Source organism: Drosophila montana, unplaced genomic scaffold (genome assembly GCF_035044405.1).
Source record: "Drosophila montana isolate Dmon_TW-CO22-7 unplaced genomic scaffold, ASM3504440v1 contig_3217_1, whole genome shotgun sequence".
NCBI classification, from domain to species: Eukaryota; Metazoa; Arthropoda; class Insecta; order Diptera; family Drosophilidae; genus Drosophila; species Drosophila montana.
This window is the reverse complement of record NW_026998097.1, coordinates 876142-896946: the sequence shown is the minus strand read 5'-3', so window position 1 is coordinate 896946 and position 20805 is coordinate 876142. Positions and strand designations below refer to the sequence as shown.

General features: G+C 39.6%; 1 protein-coding gene and 1 long non-coding RNA gene across 3 annotated transcripts in view; one reads left to right on the top strand and one right to left on the bottom strand.

The window, feature by feature from the left end:
* The window catches only part of bbg (big bang), a 118758-nt gene that overhangs the window by 89211 nt on the left and 8742 nt on the right, over positions 1 to 20805 (bottom strand). The window lies entirely within an intron of this gene.
* Positions 14225 to 15567, top strand: LOC135433119 (uncharacterized). Its single transcript, XR_010437028.1, has 2 exons — positions 14225 to 14317; positions 14443 to 15567. It is a non-coding gene; the product is annotated as an uncharacterized LOC135433119 (long non-coding RNA).

The following is a 20805-nucleotide window of genomic DNA, read 5'->3' as shown; positions in this document are numbered from 1 at the left end:
AGATATTTGCAGCACGCGAGATTTATGAGCTGAGACTTTGAGATGAATTTGTAATCACGCCAGGGCCAAAATATAAAATGGATACAAAGGCAGAAAGTACACAAAACGCTGATTGTTCAACGATTTTGCGGCCTGATTTGGCAATAACAGCATTTTGAAGAATTAAAAACCGTTAATAATAACTTGAATAATGGCAGGTAATAATCAGCTAATGCTTGATATTAATGTTAGCTAACAGCCGCAACTTAACAGCAGCTGTTAACTGCTGCCATGTAATTAACACCAAAACTAACAGATTTACACTGAGGCAATTCACGCGTTTGCTGGCGTTTCAAAAGGGAGGAGGAGGGGAGGGGGGGGGGCGTGTCACGCAATATGTTTAACGTAATTAGCAGCCGAGGCAGCCTGTAAAATATTTGCGTCGAATTAAGGCAACAAACAAGCTCCCGACGGCAACAGCAACGGCAACTCGGGACTCGGGCAACATGGAGCTGCTCGTCGCCGCCAATGCCTTTTGTAGCAATAACAACAACAGTTAGAGAAGCAGGCAGCATGTCCAGGCAGCAGGCATAGCCAGTGATTGGCGTCAACAGACGGCGACGCCGACGACGACGACGTCGACGACGACACCCATTGGAGTCTACAATATGGCGCCACTAATTAGAAATTCTTAGCGCACAAAAAGACGTTGGAAAAATATTTTTGTTGCCTGTTTGGCGACAGGAGACGCTGTGCGGACTTTTAAGGAAGTGCCAAAGTGACATTAAATAGTTGTGCTTGCATTTCGACGATTCGATTTTTTATTTAGCCCAGCCAAGTGTCAATTGTGGCCAATGTCTTGGTGCGATTACAGTTTGAGAGGCTAGGAGGGAATGTCTATGAGAGATCGGGCATCTCATATTCGGTCAACGGTAGCTGCCCTCAAATCTAACCCTGGGCATTAAGAGGTTGTTCTCCCTACGATACTTAAAATTCAAGTTCAATAGCAAGAACAACGACAACAACAACAACAACAATGATGCTGCTGCTACTGATGATGATGATGGCAACAGCGGAACGTGGCGCAGCATGTGGCGCGTTCTAAGAACTTGCAACAGTTGCCGACGCTACTGCTGCCACTTGGCACGAATGTCAACTGCACGAAAATGTTGCAGCAACAGCGTTTTGTTGCCTGCTACCGCATGCAATTGCCTCATCCTCTCAGCTCACAGCTCGCTTCTGTTCTATTGATCGTTAGGCGGTTGCTGTGGCTGCTGTTTTTTTTTGTTTTTTTGTTTTTTTTTTTGGTCCCTGGTGATAGCGTTTGCTCCTTGGCTTGTCAAAGACGGGCAGCAACTACAACTGCAGCAGCTTCTTGTAGTTGTTGTTGTTGTTGTTGTTGCTACTGCAGGAAAAGGTTAACAACATTCAAGCCTTGGACTACGTTTCGGTTCGTGCGGCATCTTGATGTTGCTAGCTGCTTCCTGATGCTGCTGCCGCTGCTGCTGCAGCTGATGCTGCTGTTGTTTGCCTTTTTAATTAGCAACTTTTGGGACTCTTGGGGCAGCCCAAAGGCAGCTGCTTTTCATTAAGTATGCAGTTTCGGTTTGCTGCTGCTGCTGCTGCTGCTTCTTCTGGCACAACAATGTCTCCTTGTTCTTGCATTTAATTAAATGCTCATAAGCATGTGAGCAACAACCCAAACAAAGTCATTGTTTAAGTCTCTTGGGCTACGGCCTGTAGGCAACTCCTGCAGCGTTCTGCCAGCCAGTTGGCTGGACATTAGAACCAAAAGGTTTTTTCTTCTCTTTTTTGGGCTCGCTTTAGGGCCTCTTTTGTTTGCCTGTTTGATATTTATCAGTTGTTTTGGGCTATCTAACAGGTAAATGAACTGAAAACATTTCAGAAATTACTTTAAAAATGTTTTATTGCACACGGGACGTATGCGTAATGGACTTTGCAGCATTTGCGGTGAGCTCAGTTGGTAGATTCTGTCTTGGGGAAAAATCTATGATATGAACATTTTCTAAGCTTATTTTTTCTGGTTGCAAAACTGATATAAAAAGGTAAAAAATAAAATTTTTTATATTTCCAATGAAATTATAATTTAGGTAAACATACTGAGTCACAATAAAGTATCCCTTCTTTTAGGATACATTGAAATTTGTATTCTGTTCCCTTGATAATTTATTTTTTTGTATATGTTTTGATCTAACTGTAAGGAAAAAGCAGTATGCAGCATACTTAAGTAGCATAAATAAAATTAGAATCCCTTAAGTTAGCAAAATGTCAAGAGCTTGCCTTTCGTGCCATTGCCAGGCAGTGCAATTTTTAACCAGGCTAGCTGGTAACCATCTCCTGCCCCGCTCCGCCCAAACCCATTGCTTGCGGGTCGCTGCTGCTGCCTTCGCTTGGCCAACGCAGAGCGCATTTTCAATATGCTTCCCCGAAGCTGGCAAATGTCCTTTTGCATTTTAGTTGAGGCAATTTTGCCTTTTTCAATTTGTACCAGATTGCTGTTCCTTTTGTTGTTATTGCTACCTTTTGCTGCATGTCCTGTAATTCCTGCTTTTTGCTGCTGCTGCTGCTGCTGCTACTGCTGCTGGCCAAATGCGCATTTTGCATTCAAATTGCTGCCGCCTGTCAGTCAGCATATGCAATCCTTTTAGCCCCCTCAACCACCACCAACTATTGTTTGTGCTGCCTTCTGCTGCAACTGCAATGCATATGTGAAAACTCAATGGCAGTAAGAGTTTATGCTGTTGTGGCAGTAGCTAGCATTTTGGCTGCCGTGTTATAGAAACTTTTATAATCAAATTAAATTTTATGGCTTATTGCAAAATGCGCGCGCGTGCAAATCCAATTTTCTCCACACATGCAAAATACGTTTCACGTTTTACTATTTTTCTTTTTTTTTTTTGTATTATTCATTCCAATGGGTAAAGAATTCCGATTGGGATATGCTGGTTACAAATTTCAAATTGCATGGGAAATGGATGAAATTTGATTAGCATTAAAAAATGAATGCCACTAAATGTGGTTAAAATGGCCAGAATTTTATAAGCGTTATAGCAAATATCTCTCGTTTGGCATTTTTTATAGGGAATAAATACGTTTTTTATATGTTTTAGTAGTATCGAACCATAAGAATAATATTTTCCTGACAATATACAACAGCATCTTAGTTTTTAACTCGAACTAAAAATTTATTTTAAATAATTGAACAACGAAGTTCGGGGTTTTGAGTCTTCGCTAAGGGGCAAAAGTGTTTCCAAATACTTTTTTTAAATTTCTTTCAAAAGAAAAGTCTTTTGTAAAATGTAAACTCGGAAACAAGATAAGATATTTATATAAAATGTTAAGTTGTATTAAAAATTTATTAACTTTAATTTAAAGTCAGTTAAGTCAAGCCCCAAAAATCCTTATGCCAGAAATCTTTTGAATTTCTTTCATTATTTGCATTCTCCTTTTAAAATTTACATTCCCTTTACAAATGTAAGCTCAGATAACAAGGCAAGGATTAATATATCATATAAAACGTTGATAATTTAACAACTTAAATTTTTAGTAATTAAACTATAGCTCCTATAAGCTATAAAGATATAAATATCTTATTCATATAAAACGTTTCGTTATATTAATAATTAAATTACTTTAATTTTAAGTAATTTAACTATAGTCCCCAAAAGTCTTGATGCCAACAATCCCTTGACTTTTCCTAGCAAAAACTTTGTCTATTCAATTCTTAGAGCAACAAAAGTACACGTTACTTTGTGCTACATTTAAAACTATGTTACTTTTCGTTTTTTCATTTGCTCCGCTTGATCCAGTTTTTGCTCTGAATTGCCGGCAGCTCTTGGCCATTTGACCAGAGAGCGCCTTGCCCTGCCTTGCCCAGCCATCAGTTTGAGGCGGAGCATCCACTGTCCACCCACCTAACCAGTTACAAGACTATATATATATATATATATATCTCTTGTTTTTTTTTGATGTTTCTTTGCCAGCTACTAGTATTTTTTCCCAGCTTGTTGGCGTGCGCTTTTTGCCCGCTGTATTTAAAGCAAATTAAACAAAATTGCGAGCAATAAAACTTAATGGCTAATTAAATGGGTTGGGTTGGACTTGGGCTGCCCCCGAGAGCTGCTCCATTGGCGCATCCTTTTCAGCGGATGGCGGACGACAAAAAAAAAATGCGCAGCAGTAGCAGCGGCAGCTGCCAGCAATTTTGAAAAGCCTTTTGCATAATTTACAAGTAGCAAAGGAAGCAAAAACTAAAAAATAAAAAAAAAATAGTAATAATAAAAAGAAGTAGAACTAGAGACAAGCTGCAGTGAGGCGAACGTGGCTAAAAGGGATGCTGCCGCTTGAGTGGCCGGCGCCTGCCCGAGTGGGCGGCAAATTGAGTTTAATGTTTGGCTATATGGCAATATTTACAATTCGCTTTAATGAAATTATTCAGTTAATGCTCTATATGGCCGCTGCTGCGGAAAAGTTTCAACTTGCCACAGCAAACATGCGCCGTTCAAATTTTAAGCAGCCCCCCAAAAACTATAAATATGCAAATTGCATATGCATAATGAACGCTAGCAAAAGCAAACATAAATAAAATAACAAAAACAAGAGTGTTCTCGACGCGAGTGTACGACGATCAGATACCCTGTATAGAAGCGGCGAGCATTTTATACAGCAGCTGTGCCTTTGCCTCCCTTGGTCCCAAATTATGAGCAAAGCTTGCGAGAACATTTCAATTTTGGTTTTAAATATTATTAATCTTCACTTTTTGAGAACTTTTCCTAGTACACTACGACTGGTTTTTCTAGCTTCTATTATCTCCGAGTTATAACATGTGTCAAAAAAACTATATATCTACGAAAATGAGGGGAGATATATTTGCATTAAGGCATAATAAACCTCTTTCAGCCCATTGCCAATGGATACGGGGTATAAAAATAGCAACTAAAAGGGTTGAGAATTTTAAGTTGGGGAAAATGCATTTAGCTGCAAGAAAATATCTGTGTAATGCACGCGCTCGTGGGCTTCATAAAAATTTTAAAAACTACCTGGCCAAATGGTTGGGTCGATTAGGCGATTTACGAAGAAGTTACAAAGTTCGGTTCCAAAATATTTAAAATTATTTTGATGCTAAAATAAACCGTTTTTAAGACTCACTCTGATATATTTAAAATTATTTTGATACTAAGATAAAGAATTCTTTAGGACTCACTTTACAAAAGCGTACTTCGCCTTTTAGAATAATAATATATGTTGAATATTTGTTGCACACTTTTCTTGTCTTACCACTTTTCTTGTCTTACCTGAAATTATAAAGAAGAAAATTTATCATTAGACATAAATTATAATATTATAATATATAAATTAGTTGCAGTTTAAATTGTTTTTTAAAAATTTAGAGATAAAATTGATTCGTTTTTTGTTGAAATTAATGTTCTATGTTTTTATATATTATATTTTATTATAATTAATATATTGTATACTAATTAAAGTAAACACAAGCAGGTAAAATCTGGCGTGATAACATTACAATATTACTATCATATTTGATTCAATTTATATTATCTTTTAATTTATATTACAAATAACAATTTTTTTTCTGCTAATGAAATTTCTTCCTGAGTCATATACCAAATATGTACCCCTGATTTTCTCTATGTACATTTTCTTTTTTCCAACATTTCCATATTCAATTACCAAGTCAAAAGCGTTGTCATCCGTTCTTGTTGTTGTTCTTTTCTTGCTCAATTTCTCAATCTCTGCAACGCAGGCATTACGGATTGTCCTGCTATCTGTTCACTCATTATGTCTGCAGCACTTTGTCTACTTAACATTTTGTGCAACAATTTTGCAACTTCTGCTTACAAAACTTTGCATAGTTTTTAATTTTAATTAGCCAGCTGGATGTGTGTGCCGAGAGCCGAGAGCCGGACGCCCCTTTAGCGCGCCTTTAGCCCCTTTCAGCTGCTGCTTGCTTATCTGGCCAGTTTCCAACTGTTGGCTGCCTGCCTTACGCTCAATTTCTTTTCGTGCGGCTGTCCCTGGCCTGTGCCTGAGCCTGAGCCTGAGCCTGTCGAGAGTACTGTCCTATCCAGTCTTGAGCGTCGTCTTGGCAGCCGCCTGACCGCCAGATAAGCGCGCAAATTTCCAAATGGACAGCAAAGTGTCGGCTATACCCCGGCTATAGAAAACGAACTGGGCTGGCTCAGTTCTTGGTCTTGTAATCTGCATAAAAAGATTTTATTCTTGCCTCGGCATGGGTAATTAGTGCATTTTAAACGTCTTTTAGTATTTGGCCACTTGGGCCCTGCGCAATTTTCCAGGCTATTTTAAGAGTTATGGGCATAGATAAATGGATTAGCCTGGGCTCGGAGTCAGAGCCTTTGACGGGCAACAAAGTTGCGTTTTTTAGTGGCAAACTCTGAGCAGCAGCAGCAGCAGCACCAGCCAACAACAAGAGGAAAACATTTGGAAAAAATATTACCTAGGCGCAGGTACATCAGCTACCTTGCCCCGCATCTCTTTCACGCTCCGCTCTCTATCTTAGCTGAACTAAGCGCAAAACGTAGTTAAAGTCAAAGATCTGACTGGTAAACGCAGTCAAACGTGCGATAAATTCAAAGCATAGACCAAAAAACCCCAACTGACATGGAAATAAAAGGCACAAATGTTAATTGGTTTGTGTCAATCTTCCAGCACACTGCCCAGCGGCCAATGCCAGAGAAAGAGACATGGACAAAGAGAGAAAAGGGTGGAAGCGAGAGAGATTCGCCCAGAAGCTCTGCTTGCCTCTATATAGGAATACACATTTAATGCTCCGGACAGATGAAGTTGTTTAGTTGGTAAATTGTCTTATGCTACACTTGAGTCAAGTGTCGGTTCTGGACCTGGTTCTGGACTAGCGATTTTTCGATTTCGCCTCTTTTTTCGCTGTTGTTGTTGTCGCTGATGTTGTTGTAATTTTCATTTCAATTTCTGCAACGTACGCTGAAAGGGAAATGATGTTTAGCTTTGGTTTCGGACCATGCTCTATTAGAGACCATTCCGCGATCTTCACCTGCCTGTCTGACACTCTGGATGCACAAGTTGTGGCTTCTAATACGACGGAAATACGCGCGGCATTTTGAGTAGCAATTTCCTGAGTAATCGTAGAAAAGCAGAGGGGAAAGTACTTAGCAATCGTGGCAAATAAAAAAATGACATCTGCATGAATTGCAAATGTTAATCCGACTGCATTCAAGCGGAAGAGTTGGCAGTAGACTGGAAAAAATACATGCTTAGCATTTAACTGAGTGCTCGATCGGTTTGCTTAAAATCTGAAATAAGTCTTGGATATCTTTAAGAACTATTTACTCAGCAATTAAAGCTCCGATCAACAGAAGTCTTAAATACCAGAGTCAGCTTGACTTTTATCTGTACCATCTGAACTATTAGTTTTTTGCCATTTTACACCATAAATTATTAAGGAACCTCGCACACAATTTGTCTTGCCGAGTGACTGCATCAGTTGCCCCCTCGAATCCTCCCTTTGACTACACAGAGGCTACGTTCTGCCACTCTCCCGGCACTTGCTACCTGCCATAGCTGGGGCTGGGGCCCAAACATTTGAAAAATGATCAAAAAGCGAAAATGCCGAAAAGCAGAGAAACCCAAACCCAATCCTCTGGCTCGAGCGACTGAAGCTCCTTCGCTTTGCTGCCTTTTTGCCCATTGCCAGTTGCCAGTTGCGAGTTGCGAGTTGCCAACCATTGCCATTTTGGGGCGCAAATCCCTTCAAGTTTTGTTTGATGTCCCTTAACTGCGCCGCTGCTGCCGCTGCACGCTCCGTCCATCAAGTCACCGATGCGGCCGCCTTTGCACGAAGCCGCCTCAACTTGTACAAATGTCCCAAACTGTCCAAAATGTCTGTTCAAATGTCCAGGGCGCAACTTTTATGGGCAGCGGCAAAGTTGATTGCACTTTGCAAAGCATCTTCGTCTCGGTGACAAAAGTTGTTCCTGTCGTTGTTGTAGTTGTTGTTGCCCTTAGTTTTGATGCACAGCCCGGACAAGAGTAATTAACACCCACGTGAAATGCAAGCATCAGGGATGAAGTGGGGCCACTTGTCATTAACTGCCAGTAGCAGCTAGCAGCCAGGGATCAAGTGTGAAAAGCAGCTGCCCAACTGCTCAGGCAGCCATTTACATGTAACAATGTTGCTCAAGTTTTGAATGTTTACTTTACATTAGAGATGACAGCGTGTCTGTCACATTTACCAGCGATCTGGCAACACAAAATACCTGTGTACCTTTGCATAACGTTGAACACTTTAATGCCAGCAGGCGATTCCATTGTTGCTTAACTTTTTTCCATTCTAAAATTTTAAGGATTTTTGTACATCCATTCAATGCAGAACGATTATATTTCATTGTTTCAAACGAAATATGTGAAAAAATCGAGAGCATGACAATCACATCGATCAAGCAGCACCAAGTACATGGGAAAATCTCGGTTATGTTGGCTGTACATGAAGGAGATTCTAATTGGAAAATATCTTATGTATAAATATCGTTATACTGGAACTTTTCTTTTTCAATTCGAAAAATTTAAGTGATTTATATCGATTCGTTTGATAAGCGAAATGCAATATTCAAGTGTTTCAAAATGGAGAATGTGAAGATAATAAAATTTGGCACCGCGTCAGTCACATTTATCTATCTGGTAGCACCGAATGATGAATATGTGTGTTAAGTTGGCTGCACTTGAATACTAAATAAATACATGTTGAATAAATACTAAGCATGTTGACTGCCGGATTGTTTTCCAGCGGAAACTCTAACTTGTATAGTTTTCTATTTTCTGGAAGACTGCTTTTTCTACAATTTCATTTCATGGATATTTTAAGAATTCTATGTTCCAAATTGGAAAAACATTTTAGTTTCTGGAGGACTTCTTTTTCTACATTTAAAATATGATATATATTAATACATATATATATGATTTATATTTCGCATTTCATAGGGATGTGAAGAGTTCTATGTGTCATTGTTTTTTAAAACAGAAGGGGTGAAGAAAATGTCTTTAGAATTGGAGCTTTAATTGTAGAATTAAAATGCAAATTTTCGGAAGTTTTAAATTACGAGCAGCCAATGTATATCCACAGCACATTAACTTATTTATAAACAAAACGAGCCCAAATATTCGCAGATTCTGTACATGTAGCAAACTTTTTACATTCGTTGCATTTATCTTTTTTTTTTTTTTGGGTTTCCTTCTGGTACACGGTCTCATCGCCAATTTAATCGTCAAGTGGCTGAAACCAAAAGCCATACCAGATTCTCAATTCAGACGCTGCGGTCCTCCAGTGGCAGAACTTTAACCCCCCGCGTCTGAGCCACTGCGATTGCCAGGGTTCTACTGCTACAGGCACGTCAAGTGTGTGGTCTTTGGATGCACTGCAGAGCGACAGTCGCTGATACGCACACTTCACATTGAATTTCCATTTGTTGGCAACAGCCAACAGAGCTAAAAGTGGCTCCAAGCTGCTACTACTGCTAGGAGCAGGAGGAGTCGCAGTTGAAGTTGCATGTTGCCTTACGATGCGACGCGTCGTTGGCTGCTCCCTTGATTTCCATCGATTTTCTAGACACTTTGATTGTTTTATTGTTGCATTAAGTGCCCGAGTCCAACGGCAGCGGCTACAGCAGCAGCAACAGCAACAGCAGACAAGGGGCCGAGGCGGAGCCTCTTGCGACCAACCACAAAAATGCAATTGACACTTTGGTGTGAAGTGCTTAGCAATGGTCATAGTCTCGACTGGATCTTGGCGGCTTAAGGCTACGAGCTGCGAGCTGCGGGCTGCTCGCTGCTGGCTAAGAGCTCTAGGGTCTGGGTCTGGGTCTGTTTCTGCCTGATTTCTGTTTAATAGATACATTTGCATCTTCCACGGGCTGAAGATGCGTTGTTGCGCTCTTGGCCATTTTGATGGGATGTTGCCACAATGCTCACGGCTGGCTGTGCTGGCATTTTTCTAGCTGGTTGCCTGCGCCGCTTGAGTGGAAAATTGTTTTGGGTAATTTTGTGCGTGATAGAAGGCATGAGCCAGAACAGCGGACGGCCTCTGGTATGCTATGGGTAAATGGGTTCGAGTAAATGGGCAGTCGTTGTCGTTGCGCGAGGCGAGTGTGGGGGAAATGGATCGATTAGCATGTTGGCGAGGTGTGAAACATTAGGCTTTAAAACGTTTTCGGTTAGTAATAATATGCTTTTAAATATGGTGGGGGTAAACATTTTCTAAATCCTATATGACGATAGATGGCGCTAATAAAAATTATAGTTTGAAAACTTGATACTTAAATATAATTAAGACATAGTTATTTTATCTGATCGAACTACATATAATGTGTATATTTAACTAAATATCTAGCTGCTTTTAAATTCTCATCTATAGCTGTATATGTATTTATATTTGTATCTCAAGCTATATATGTATAAGTTTTTGAATTTTTATTAGTATCGCCATCTACAAAACTCTATTTGTATCTACGACCATATTCAGTTAAAACTCTGTTTGTATCTACGTCTCTTCAGTTATATATCTATATGTTTTGTGAGTTTAAATACACATTCACTGAATGTCTATATACCACATATTAAAATCAACGATAATAACATCGAATCCCACCACTTGATGTTGATTAAACTCGTCTATTGAATCATCTCGCGCGTGGTGATTTCTGCTCCACATATCTGTATCTGTATCTGTATCAGTAAATGTTCGATATAACTGAATATGTATCTGTATCCGTGCTGTTGTGCAAATACACTCGCGGCCATAACTGTCAATGTCAATAGGGGAATATCGATGCGAATGTGTGTGTTTGTATGTGTGGGTCGGTTCATGTGCCAAATGCTGATGATTGCCAATGCACAGCGTCTGTCCAGAATGAGGGGGTGGACTGACGCCGAAGCGCAAACAACGAGGCGCACGCTGGCAAAAAGCCTCGGGGGCCAACTCCTTTGGCTCCAGCGACTGCGGCATTGCGATTCGAGTCCAGCGATGCGAGTGCAGTCCTTTTAACGCTGCGGTTTAAACCTATTTTCTGTTTACAATCGCCGCCACCACACAACAGCAATAACAATAACAGCAACAACAACAGCAACAGCAACAACAGCAGCAGCAACAACAACAACAACGACAACGTCAACAGATACTGCTGGCAACCTGGAGGCAGACGAGCTACGTGCAGCGATAATTGCCACAAGATTTGCCTTGTGCAACATGAATAATTTCGCACGCAAATTATTTTTAATATTAACGCCAGTCGAGCCGCTGGATAGCCGAGGAGCCAACAAGGGCAAGCGGGCACTGGGCGGGTGCGGTCAACCACACAAGAGCCGCAGCAGCCGGAGCAGGAGCAAGCAAAGTGTGGAGGCAGCCACTAAAAGCGCAGCGCACGAATTTAATTTTTACTTTGCCGTTTGGCAACTGCATCTGCATCAACGTGTGGCCTAGGATGACAGTCGAGAGTGCCCGCGCGCGTGTGCGCGCGTGTGTGTGTGTGTGTGTGTGTGGGAGGGGTAACCCAGCAGCTGTGCCGCTGTGAGAAATGCGATATGTGCAACGGAGCCAGCGCAACTGCATATGCAACTGAAATTGGCGAATTGGCAGCCTGTCAGCTGTCAGTTGTGCCCCAAAATACGTCGAACGCAGCGACTGTGGCTCAGTTTTTGATGGCTTTGCGGTCGTGTGTTGCCACTGAGGAGGCTAAGGTGTCAAAAGGTCAAGATAATTGCGAAAATGGGAGCAAAGGAAGAGGCTATGTACGTGCATGTATGTACTACATGCAGTTACGGCTGTGAGTCACAACGGATTGTGGCCAAATAAAAAATAAAAATAAAAAGAATATATACTAAGGCCATTTACAAGTTCAATTAGCAGATGTCAATCGAGGCAAAGCACACCCCATACAATTAATATCAGACATACTAAATTTGACTGCACTTAAAAATGTAATGTATATAGTTTCATATTGTGTTAGTTGGAACAAATTAAATAATCATTCAACCAATTGGAATCAATTTCGAGGGTAATTAATTTCTGAAAAAATATTCCAACAATATATAATTCTCGATTACTTAGACAATTATCCCAGCAAATAAGATTTTATGAGTGATAGAACCCTTTAGGACCTACTTTAGGCTCTCTTTAACTGTTGAAATTTTTAATTAAAATTTTCCTCCCACACCATAATTTTAAGGTTTTTGCCAACTTGATAAATATTAAATTAATTACCATAATTAATTTACTTTTTAGCTACAAAATCTACTAAATAAAGCTAGCAACTAAATCATTATCCGCATGTTCTTTTACTTAACTTAAATTAAAAAGCCTAACCACCGACCATCTTCTTTATATTTAATTTTGAGTTCGCAGGCTTAGCGAGACCTATTAATGAGGTTAAAATAAACATTAATAAATAACTAACGAGCACTTTGGAAAAGAAAAGAAATTGGTTCAAACCGTAAACCGAACCAATAAAGAAAAACTAAGGAAAGCTGAAAGCTACAAGTCTAAATTCCTTAACATTTTATATGCCCTAAACAATTAAGTTCTTATCGTGACAGTTCTTGATGGTTATTCAAATGCACGATCATCACCATGTCGAATATATATTTAGTGGAACATTAAGTTATTTAAGCGAACCAGGAAAAGCGCTGCAGCTGCCAGGCAAATAAATAATTCACTCGGCGACGGGCTAATTCAATTTATTCGCAACGTCTATTGGCCACTTTAAATGCCAGTTTAGAGGCGATTGCGTTTTGGGCCCACACACTGCAGCCAAGCTGTGCTTCTGCTCGTAAGGGCCAATAAAACTGCTGCCCGGAGTACTCTCTGGATATAATCGTAAAACACAAAACTCAATTACAACATTTGATGCTCAAGGCCACAAATAACGTAAGTTACGATGCGTCAACATTTTGCACACGTCCGCCGAGACGATGAGACGCGCGGCGCGACACACCGCGCTCGTTCCCTCGTAGCCGGCATGGCATGGCATGGTGATGCATTGCTTTATTACCAAGAAAGTGAGGCGAGGTTTCAGTGCAGAAAGCTGACTCTCCGGCCTGTGCCGGGGTCTGGGCCAGCTCGGCCTGGTTCTACAGACTGCAATATGCATAATTATTCGCTGCAACGCCCTCTGTCAGCGGCTGGGCGACGACGACTGCCCAGTCAGCAGAGCAGGGCTGCCGCCTGGTATCCTTAGCGGCTCTTTTGGACCATTCACTTGGCTCGTTTTTAGTGCTAGGCTGTCTTGTCAGCAGGATTAAGCAATTTTCAGCTTGGTTTGCGCTTTTCGCTTTGCCTGTCCGCGCCTCATCGTCAGCGCACAGCTCCTGCCCGCCCTTCTGTCTGCCTTCAAACACCGCTCTTTGCCACTGCACCCTGCAACAGAACCGCAGTCGACCCACTGCCCACTTTGACAAAAAAAAAAAAAAAAAAATCAGAGTTGCAAAATCGCGTTACTGAAATTTTGCGATGCGTAAAATTTTGTTAATTTAAGCCGCACGCAGAGGATGTGCAACACCCCAATCCCCTCTGCCACGGCTGTGAGGTGTTAATGTGTGCTGCAAAGCTGCAACGTGTTGCATCTTTATTAATTTCCAGATAGTGTTTTTTTCCTTTTCTTTCATACAGCACGTTCTGCTTGAAGTGACTTGAAATGTTTGGGTGTGTTTTTTACCACAAGACAAAAAGCTGTTTATGTTTTGTTGAGGGTAGATGAGTAGAGAATTTTCAAGTAAAACTTTGTTGATGAACCCATACACTTAAAAAAAATTTGTTCCCTTTAGTAAGAAAATCGACATTAGATGAACATTTTACTTGATTTCCTGTTAAAAAAGAAAATGTCTCATACTCAGAAAAAATTAAATTGTTAAGAAATGTATAAATATTTCTTCAAATTTAGGGCGATTTACCCCACAAAATCCCGATTCAAATTTTATTTATTTCTTTATTTTATAGGAGATTTATTTATGTATTTGTATTAATGGTCGACAAAACGAGTGTCCGCCTAATTATCTTTCTGAATATATTGAAAAGTACACTAAAAAGGAAATATTTAACACAACAATAATTTTTTAAATATATAAGAATATTAGAAAATCAAGATGTCACGAAACTCAGCCAAGAACTTCGCTTTCTTAAAGTTAGAAAATATTTCACTCTTCATTCCTTTTTTTTTTGCTTTGAGAAAATTGACGAATCGTTTTAGGAAATATTTACTAAAAACTAGACTAAATATTTTGGACCACTTTTCAATTTCGAGCTGTAGTTTTTCTGAGTGTACGTATACTCTGCCAAACAACAAGCTTTTATTATCAATCGTGTCTTTTCACTGATCTTGTGAACCATGCTAACATTTAACCTAGTACAGTGCCATAACTATCAACGACTCATGTTCTTTTCAGTTAACAAAAATCTACTGCTCACGGCTAGTGCTACTCTCTATCGGCGGCAAACCGAGCTGCACCTTCTCTTCAATCCATTATCATTAAGCGCAACTGAACTGAACTCATTAACGGGCTGCCAGGCACATGAAAATCTTCGCAAAATGCATTAAATGCCGCCACCGCCGTTGTTGGGTTAACCCCATTCACACAGGCTGGCCAAAACAAACCCAAATAGCCAGGCTAACTAATCAGCTGTCATGTCTCTAAACTTCTGAGCCGAGCTGGCGGAGGAGCATAAGCAGAAGTAGCAAAAGCAGCAGCAGCTAGGGGATTGGCCTGTGTCAAATGCTGCCTCCGACTGCACTTTCAAATCCAATTAAGAGTGTGAACTTGCGTGGCGTTGCAAATTAACAGATAGATAAACGACAACAGCAGCAACAACAACAACAAGTACAGCAAACAAAATGACATTGTCACATTAAATGCGAAACAAAGCGAAAATGTGCAACAGTAGCTAGAGAAAGAGCTAGCTGCTGGTAAGAGTATGAGGAGCTGGAGAATGCAGTGATGGGCCAAGCCCAGCTGCACTTTAGTGTCAAACGCAACCAACCCGAACCCGAACCCAAATCCAAGCCCGAAGCGGAACCCGAACCAAAACCTGAACCAAGTTAAAGGCAACTCACATCACGGCTATGCCTCATTACAAGAACTGCTTCTGGGTTCTGCGCGGCGGCAGCAGCTGCAATTATCACATTGCCAAATGGTCACGGACCACGAAATCTCGATTTTCAGATAGAACCCAAGCACAAGCATACATGAACCCCGACAGCCGAAAGCTGAAAGCCAAGCGAAGCATTGCACCACACCATGACTTCATAAGATGACTGAATGCTACTCTAGAGCGAAACAGTACCTAGCTCCCTATGTTCCACCTCCTGCAGTCTCTATACTCCTGGTTTTTTGTTTGGTTTTTTTTCTTCCACCTTGTGTGCCATAATTCTCGCCAAGTTGACATTTATGATGTGTGCGCATGTGATTTTCAACGTTCGCGATTTCACTGCGATAAAACAATGAAAATAAAGTCATGACTTGGCTTCCCGCATGGTTTCCTTGCTTGACTACTCCCAGCCAAGTGTTAAATAATTAGCACAAGTTTTTTTTTGTTTCATTTTTTTATCTCCTTCTTTGGGCGAGTCTTTAAAATGGGGCTTAGAGTTTGCATTGGAGCTAGCCAGGCAAATGTACATCTCTGAAGCCGCTCTTGAAGCTTTCTTTGTTAGAATTTACTTCCAGCTAAAGACATTTGCTGTAGTACATATATGCAGCTCATCTGTCGGAAAGCAGTTATCTACGGCCTATCTTATTGACGCTCTTTATAATTTTCCTAAAGCTACACACCTATTTGCATGGACATGTATGTTAGTCTATAAACACCCTACCTATATTCGTATGAAATTTCTTAAATAGCATTTTATCAAGAGTTTGCAGTCAATCACACAATTTGCAAAGCTGTTGAAGAATAAAGAAAGTTCCGACAACGGGCTTAGATTCCTATAAACATACAGAAATTGTTTACTAAATTGAGAATGTTTAATAACATTTTTAAAGTATTATGCCAATTCAGATCTAACTCCCGATGAAATACGGTTCAGCTTCTCTGCACATTTCAAGCTCTATGCCAATGTAGATTTCGTTTCCTTAACATCTATTGTTGGATCAGAGATTTATTAGCAAAAGCCCAAACACAATTCAGATTTTCTCGGATTGCAGAACCTAATGGACCAATAATGTTGTAAGTAAGACCAGGATATCCTGCTCTCGGATAATCTATATGAAACTATCTGGTAGATACAATCATTTTTTGCATACTTAATAGAGTTAAGCTATGAATTATCTTTGCCTTGAAAGCGATACTTCAGATAGCATAAAAACTATATACCTTTATGCTTTATCAATCAGTAAAAGCTCTTTTAAAGCATATTATACATATTTATTTTTGTTAATTGTAGCATGTGCCCTTTGTTGCATAAAGTTCATGCTCTAAATTCATTTTACAAAACTGGGTCGCTGGGCAATTGAATGGTCCTTTGCCATTGTTTGCTTTAGCATTCATTTCAGGCCTCGCGTTTAAGCCCATTTAAATGTGCTGATAATATTGACCCAATGCTCAATGCTGAATGCTGCATGAATGTTCATCTCTCTGTGATGTTTGCCGCCTGTTTGTGCTGAGTCTGGAGCCAATATATAACTCATAAATGGCAGGGGCGGACATAAAGGCTCAAATGGACTGAATTCATACGAAACGGTAAAGTGTAGAGTAAATGACTGCGGCTACTATTCAGTGAAGAGTCAGCAGGAGCAGAAGAATGAGATGCAGTAACTTCTCAATCACTTGCCCTTTGCCATATCATCGCTTATTCGTAATTCACAACTTTTCAAGCAGATTTTCAGCTAGGCTGCAATCGCTTTAAGATTTTACGAAATTGTGTGTGCAGCGTTTTATGACAGCTGCATCAAATCAAATCAAACGAAATCAAATCAGTCAATCAACTTGCCCTTTGACCTATTGGTTGAACGCCTCGCAAAATGTGGCAGTGCAGCATTTTCAGGCTCATCGATTGTCAAATTAAACGCCATTTAAAATCAATCAAATCAACTCGACAGCGTTTTGTGGTGCGGTTTCCAATTGGAAACGGTATTGGAATTGCCGTTAAAACCGTGGCTTTGCGGTATCATGTGGTATATGTGGCATAGCTAACGGTTCAAATCGATTTGGCTGGTGTTAGGCCATTAAGCCCACAAAAAGTTATTATGAATTAAGCGTTAAAATGCTTTTTATCCTTGAAAAGGGTATTTTTATTTCAATACGAAACAGCTAAGGGTAGAGCACAAACTTGTTAAAGTGTTTTTGTTTCGTTCAATGAATACATACAAATGAAGCCTTAGGCAGGGCAACGTAAATTGTTGCATTTAAAACATATTTGAAGCTTTGTCAAATCTTTCATTAAAAATACACATAAAACACTTGCAATTTATAGAAAAAGCTGTTTCTAATTGTCATACCCTTGCAAAGGTTATTATATCTTCGATCAGCATCAACAGCCGAGTTGTTTTTATGCAAACTTATCTCTCGGTTTTAAAGCTATCGTCTTGAAACAGCATAGGTCCCACTGTTCGCAAAGTTAACTTTATATAAAGAACTTTTATTTTATCAAGATATCTTGACTAATCTCGGCATTTATTAGTTAAAATATGCTGCTTATATATGAGCCAAATCCTATCCATTTCGCGCTACTAAGTATATCATATAACTCTATGTATAGCAACATGTTCTGCTTTCCAAGATATTTTCACCATGTTCAGAATTTACGAGATTCACTATTCTTACAACGATATGCAAAGCCCTAGGGCAAAAGTCTAAAAGGGGAAAATATATTTATTCATTATTCACTTAAAAGCTGATCAGATCAAATATTTATATAGCTGTTTTTAAATAAATATAATGTAAGGGCATTTAATCTTTGGCACTTGTTGGCTACTTGTTCCTTTCATATAAAATAGAATTTTGCAATATTAAATTCAACCACCACAACCGCAACACCCCCTACGAGCCACAGTTAACAGTTGATAGTTTCATTTACCAAACAATTAAAATCGACAAGACCGCAAACAACAAAATTAGCTACAAAATATAATCAAAAAACCCCGAGGCGCCAACAACAACAGCAAACAGAACGACATGTAATTACATGGAGCCAACTGCGATGGCAACAACAACCAACAACCAACAACAACAAGCAACAACGAGCGACAACAACTAACACACACATCAAATGAGAAGGCAGCACCGAAAATCGAATTGAAAATTAATTTCAAATTAATTTCAAATGCACAAAAGCGATAAATTTTGCGCAATGTTCGTGACACACACACACAATTTGCAGAGAAGGGGCAAGGAGCTGTGAGTAGGGAAGGGGGAAGCATTTGACCTGCAAATGTCTACAACACTTGTAATCAAATAGACAGACAGACAAGGCTGTCAATTGAAAACTGTAAGCCACATCACAGCAAAAGCAACAGAAAAACCAAGAGTGCTTAAGTAGGAAATGTCCGACTAGTAGATACCCTAAGACAATCAATATTTATCGAAGGAAATGTAGGCAGATATCACATAAAGAGATGATTATTTTTTTTTGCATATGATATATGAGATGTTAGTATTCGAAATCGTACAGACTAGATCAAGTATATATATCTATATAAAAATGTACTTAAGAAAGTCGAAGAAGCTTCTTTCTGCTTGTTACATACATTTGCACAAAGCCTATATACCCCTATTTACCCATTTCCAATGGTTTCAGGGTATAGAAGCAAATATTGAACAAACTTTTGTATAAATTTAAATATAATTAACATATTAAGTTTCTGGTAATAATTTTCTTTTTTGTTTTCTTTTAATATGTTTAAAAACAGAATATTCTGTGGCATACCTTTGGTGTTCCAGAGAAGTTCTTATCTTGCTCAAATATTACAGGCTCTTCAAGGTATGCAATAAAAAAAACGAGCTCTTTACATATGTATCCATCTTACATCTTGTTACAATAAAATCATATGTAAAGGATTTTGTTTCTCAACTTAATCAAGTTTTTTTTGCTTAGCTTTTGCCTTTCTAAACTATTTAAGCTTTATGTGAGAAGTGTTGGACCCAAAAAGAGAATGATTTCTAAAACAGAGCCCAGCACACGCGACACACAGGACTCAACTGCACGTCTAGCCAGCGCCAACTGCGCGTCATGCATTTTCATTAGCACCATGGTGGGGGCCCAAGTGCTCCTTTTGAGCTGCAGTCCGAATCGCTGGCGCCTGAGTGGGTGCCATGTGCCCAAAAGCAATTATGCCGACCGCTTTCTGCGGGCTTAGATGTGGCGGAAGAGGGCGTGCCGAGGGGCTCACGGCTTGTCAGTCATTCAGTCAGCTGGTCAGCTGCTCATTTTGGCTCCAAATCCAATTTCAAAGTGTTGAGTGCACTGACTGGGCACTGAGCACTGAGCACTGAACTCCGAACACTGGACCTGGCGCTGAAGTAGACACAGTTCCCATGCAAAGCTGGCGAGTAGCAGCTGTTTACAAGGGGCAGCTGGAGCGGGTTAGACTTAGTTGTTTCGGTGGGTTGAGCAGCAACTGTTGACGGATTAGCAAAATATTTGGGCCAAACAACTAATTACAACACGCAATGCTTTGGCAATGCTGATAAGGTCTTATCGAAAAGTATCAGGCCAATCGACATATGGCATGGATGAAATTCTTGTCAACTGATAGATAACATTCGATATGAGAAAAACAACGCTATCTATCAATGCATTTCGGTTATAAAAATTATTATCATTAAAGTGATAAAGAGAAAGAGAGAGCGAGAGAGGAGTGCGAGAGAGAGAGAGGTGAGAAAGAATAACACAGATAGCCAAAGGATTGTAATTATGAAATTGAATGCGCCGTAAAAATATTTACTTTTATGACAGAGCAATTTCATATATACGCATGTGAATGAAATACAAACAGATTTAATTCGATATGTATGACGTCATAGTAAAAAGAAAATTAAATGAAATGCCCGTCAGTTTACTTAACTAAATGAACTACTTGCTATATCAGTACCTAAGCAAAATCTATGGGCGTAAGTTATAAAATGAAAGATACTTAATCTGTGTATACTATTTTATAAGCTAAATGTCAAGTTTGGTGCCTCAAGCCATTAAAAGTAAAGACATTTGCTCAAAAACAGGATTTCGATAACGATTGCTTGGCAACGGGGCAAGTTATCGATTGTCGGAGGAGGAGAACCTACTTTGAAGTCTCTTTATCTTATGGGTTCTGAGATCGACGCTTTCAAATATACGAACAGACATAGGAACATGGCTAGATCGAAGCGGCTTTTGATGCTGATCACGAATATATATACTTTATGGGGTCAATACTTCCTTTTCCCTGTCACATACATTTGCACAAGAACATCATACCTTGTTACCCATTGTCAATAAATTCAGGGTAAAAAAACCTCAAAAATTATTAAATAATTATTATTTCTTTTGTGACTTATGTTGAACTTTACCTAATTTATAATATATACTGAGATCGTGGAAACCATACGGATATACGCACTTAACTGAATCGAGGATAAGTTCTTCAGTGCGATAAAATGAAATTACAATTTCCAAGCGAGAAGAGCAGCGCAGTAAACCCTACGAAATGCTAACCAAAATTGATTATTTGTTAACTTTTATCATCAGTCAGCGTGACGCAACCAAAATATTTAACACTAAAAGCAATGTACCATAAATGCCTTCCAAATGCAGAACTCAATCAGAACAGGGGTTCGACTGT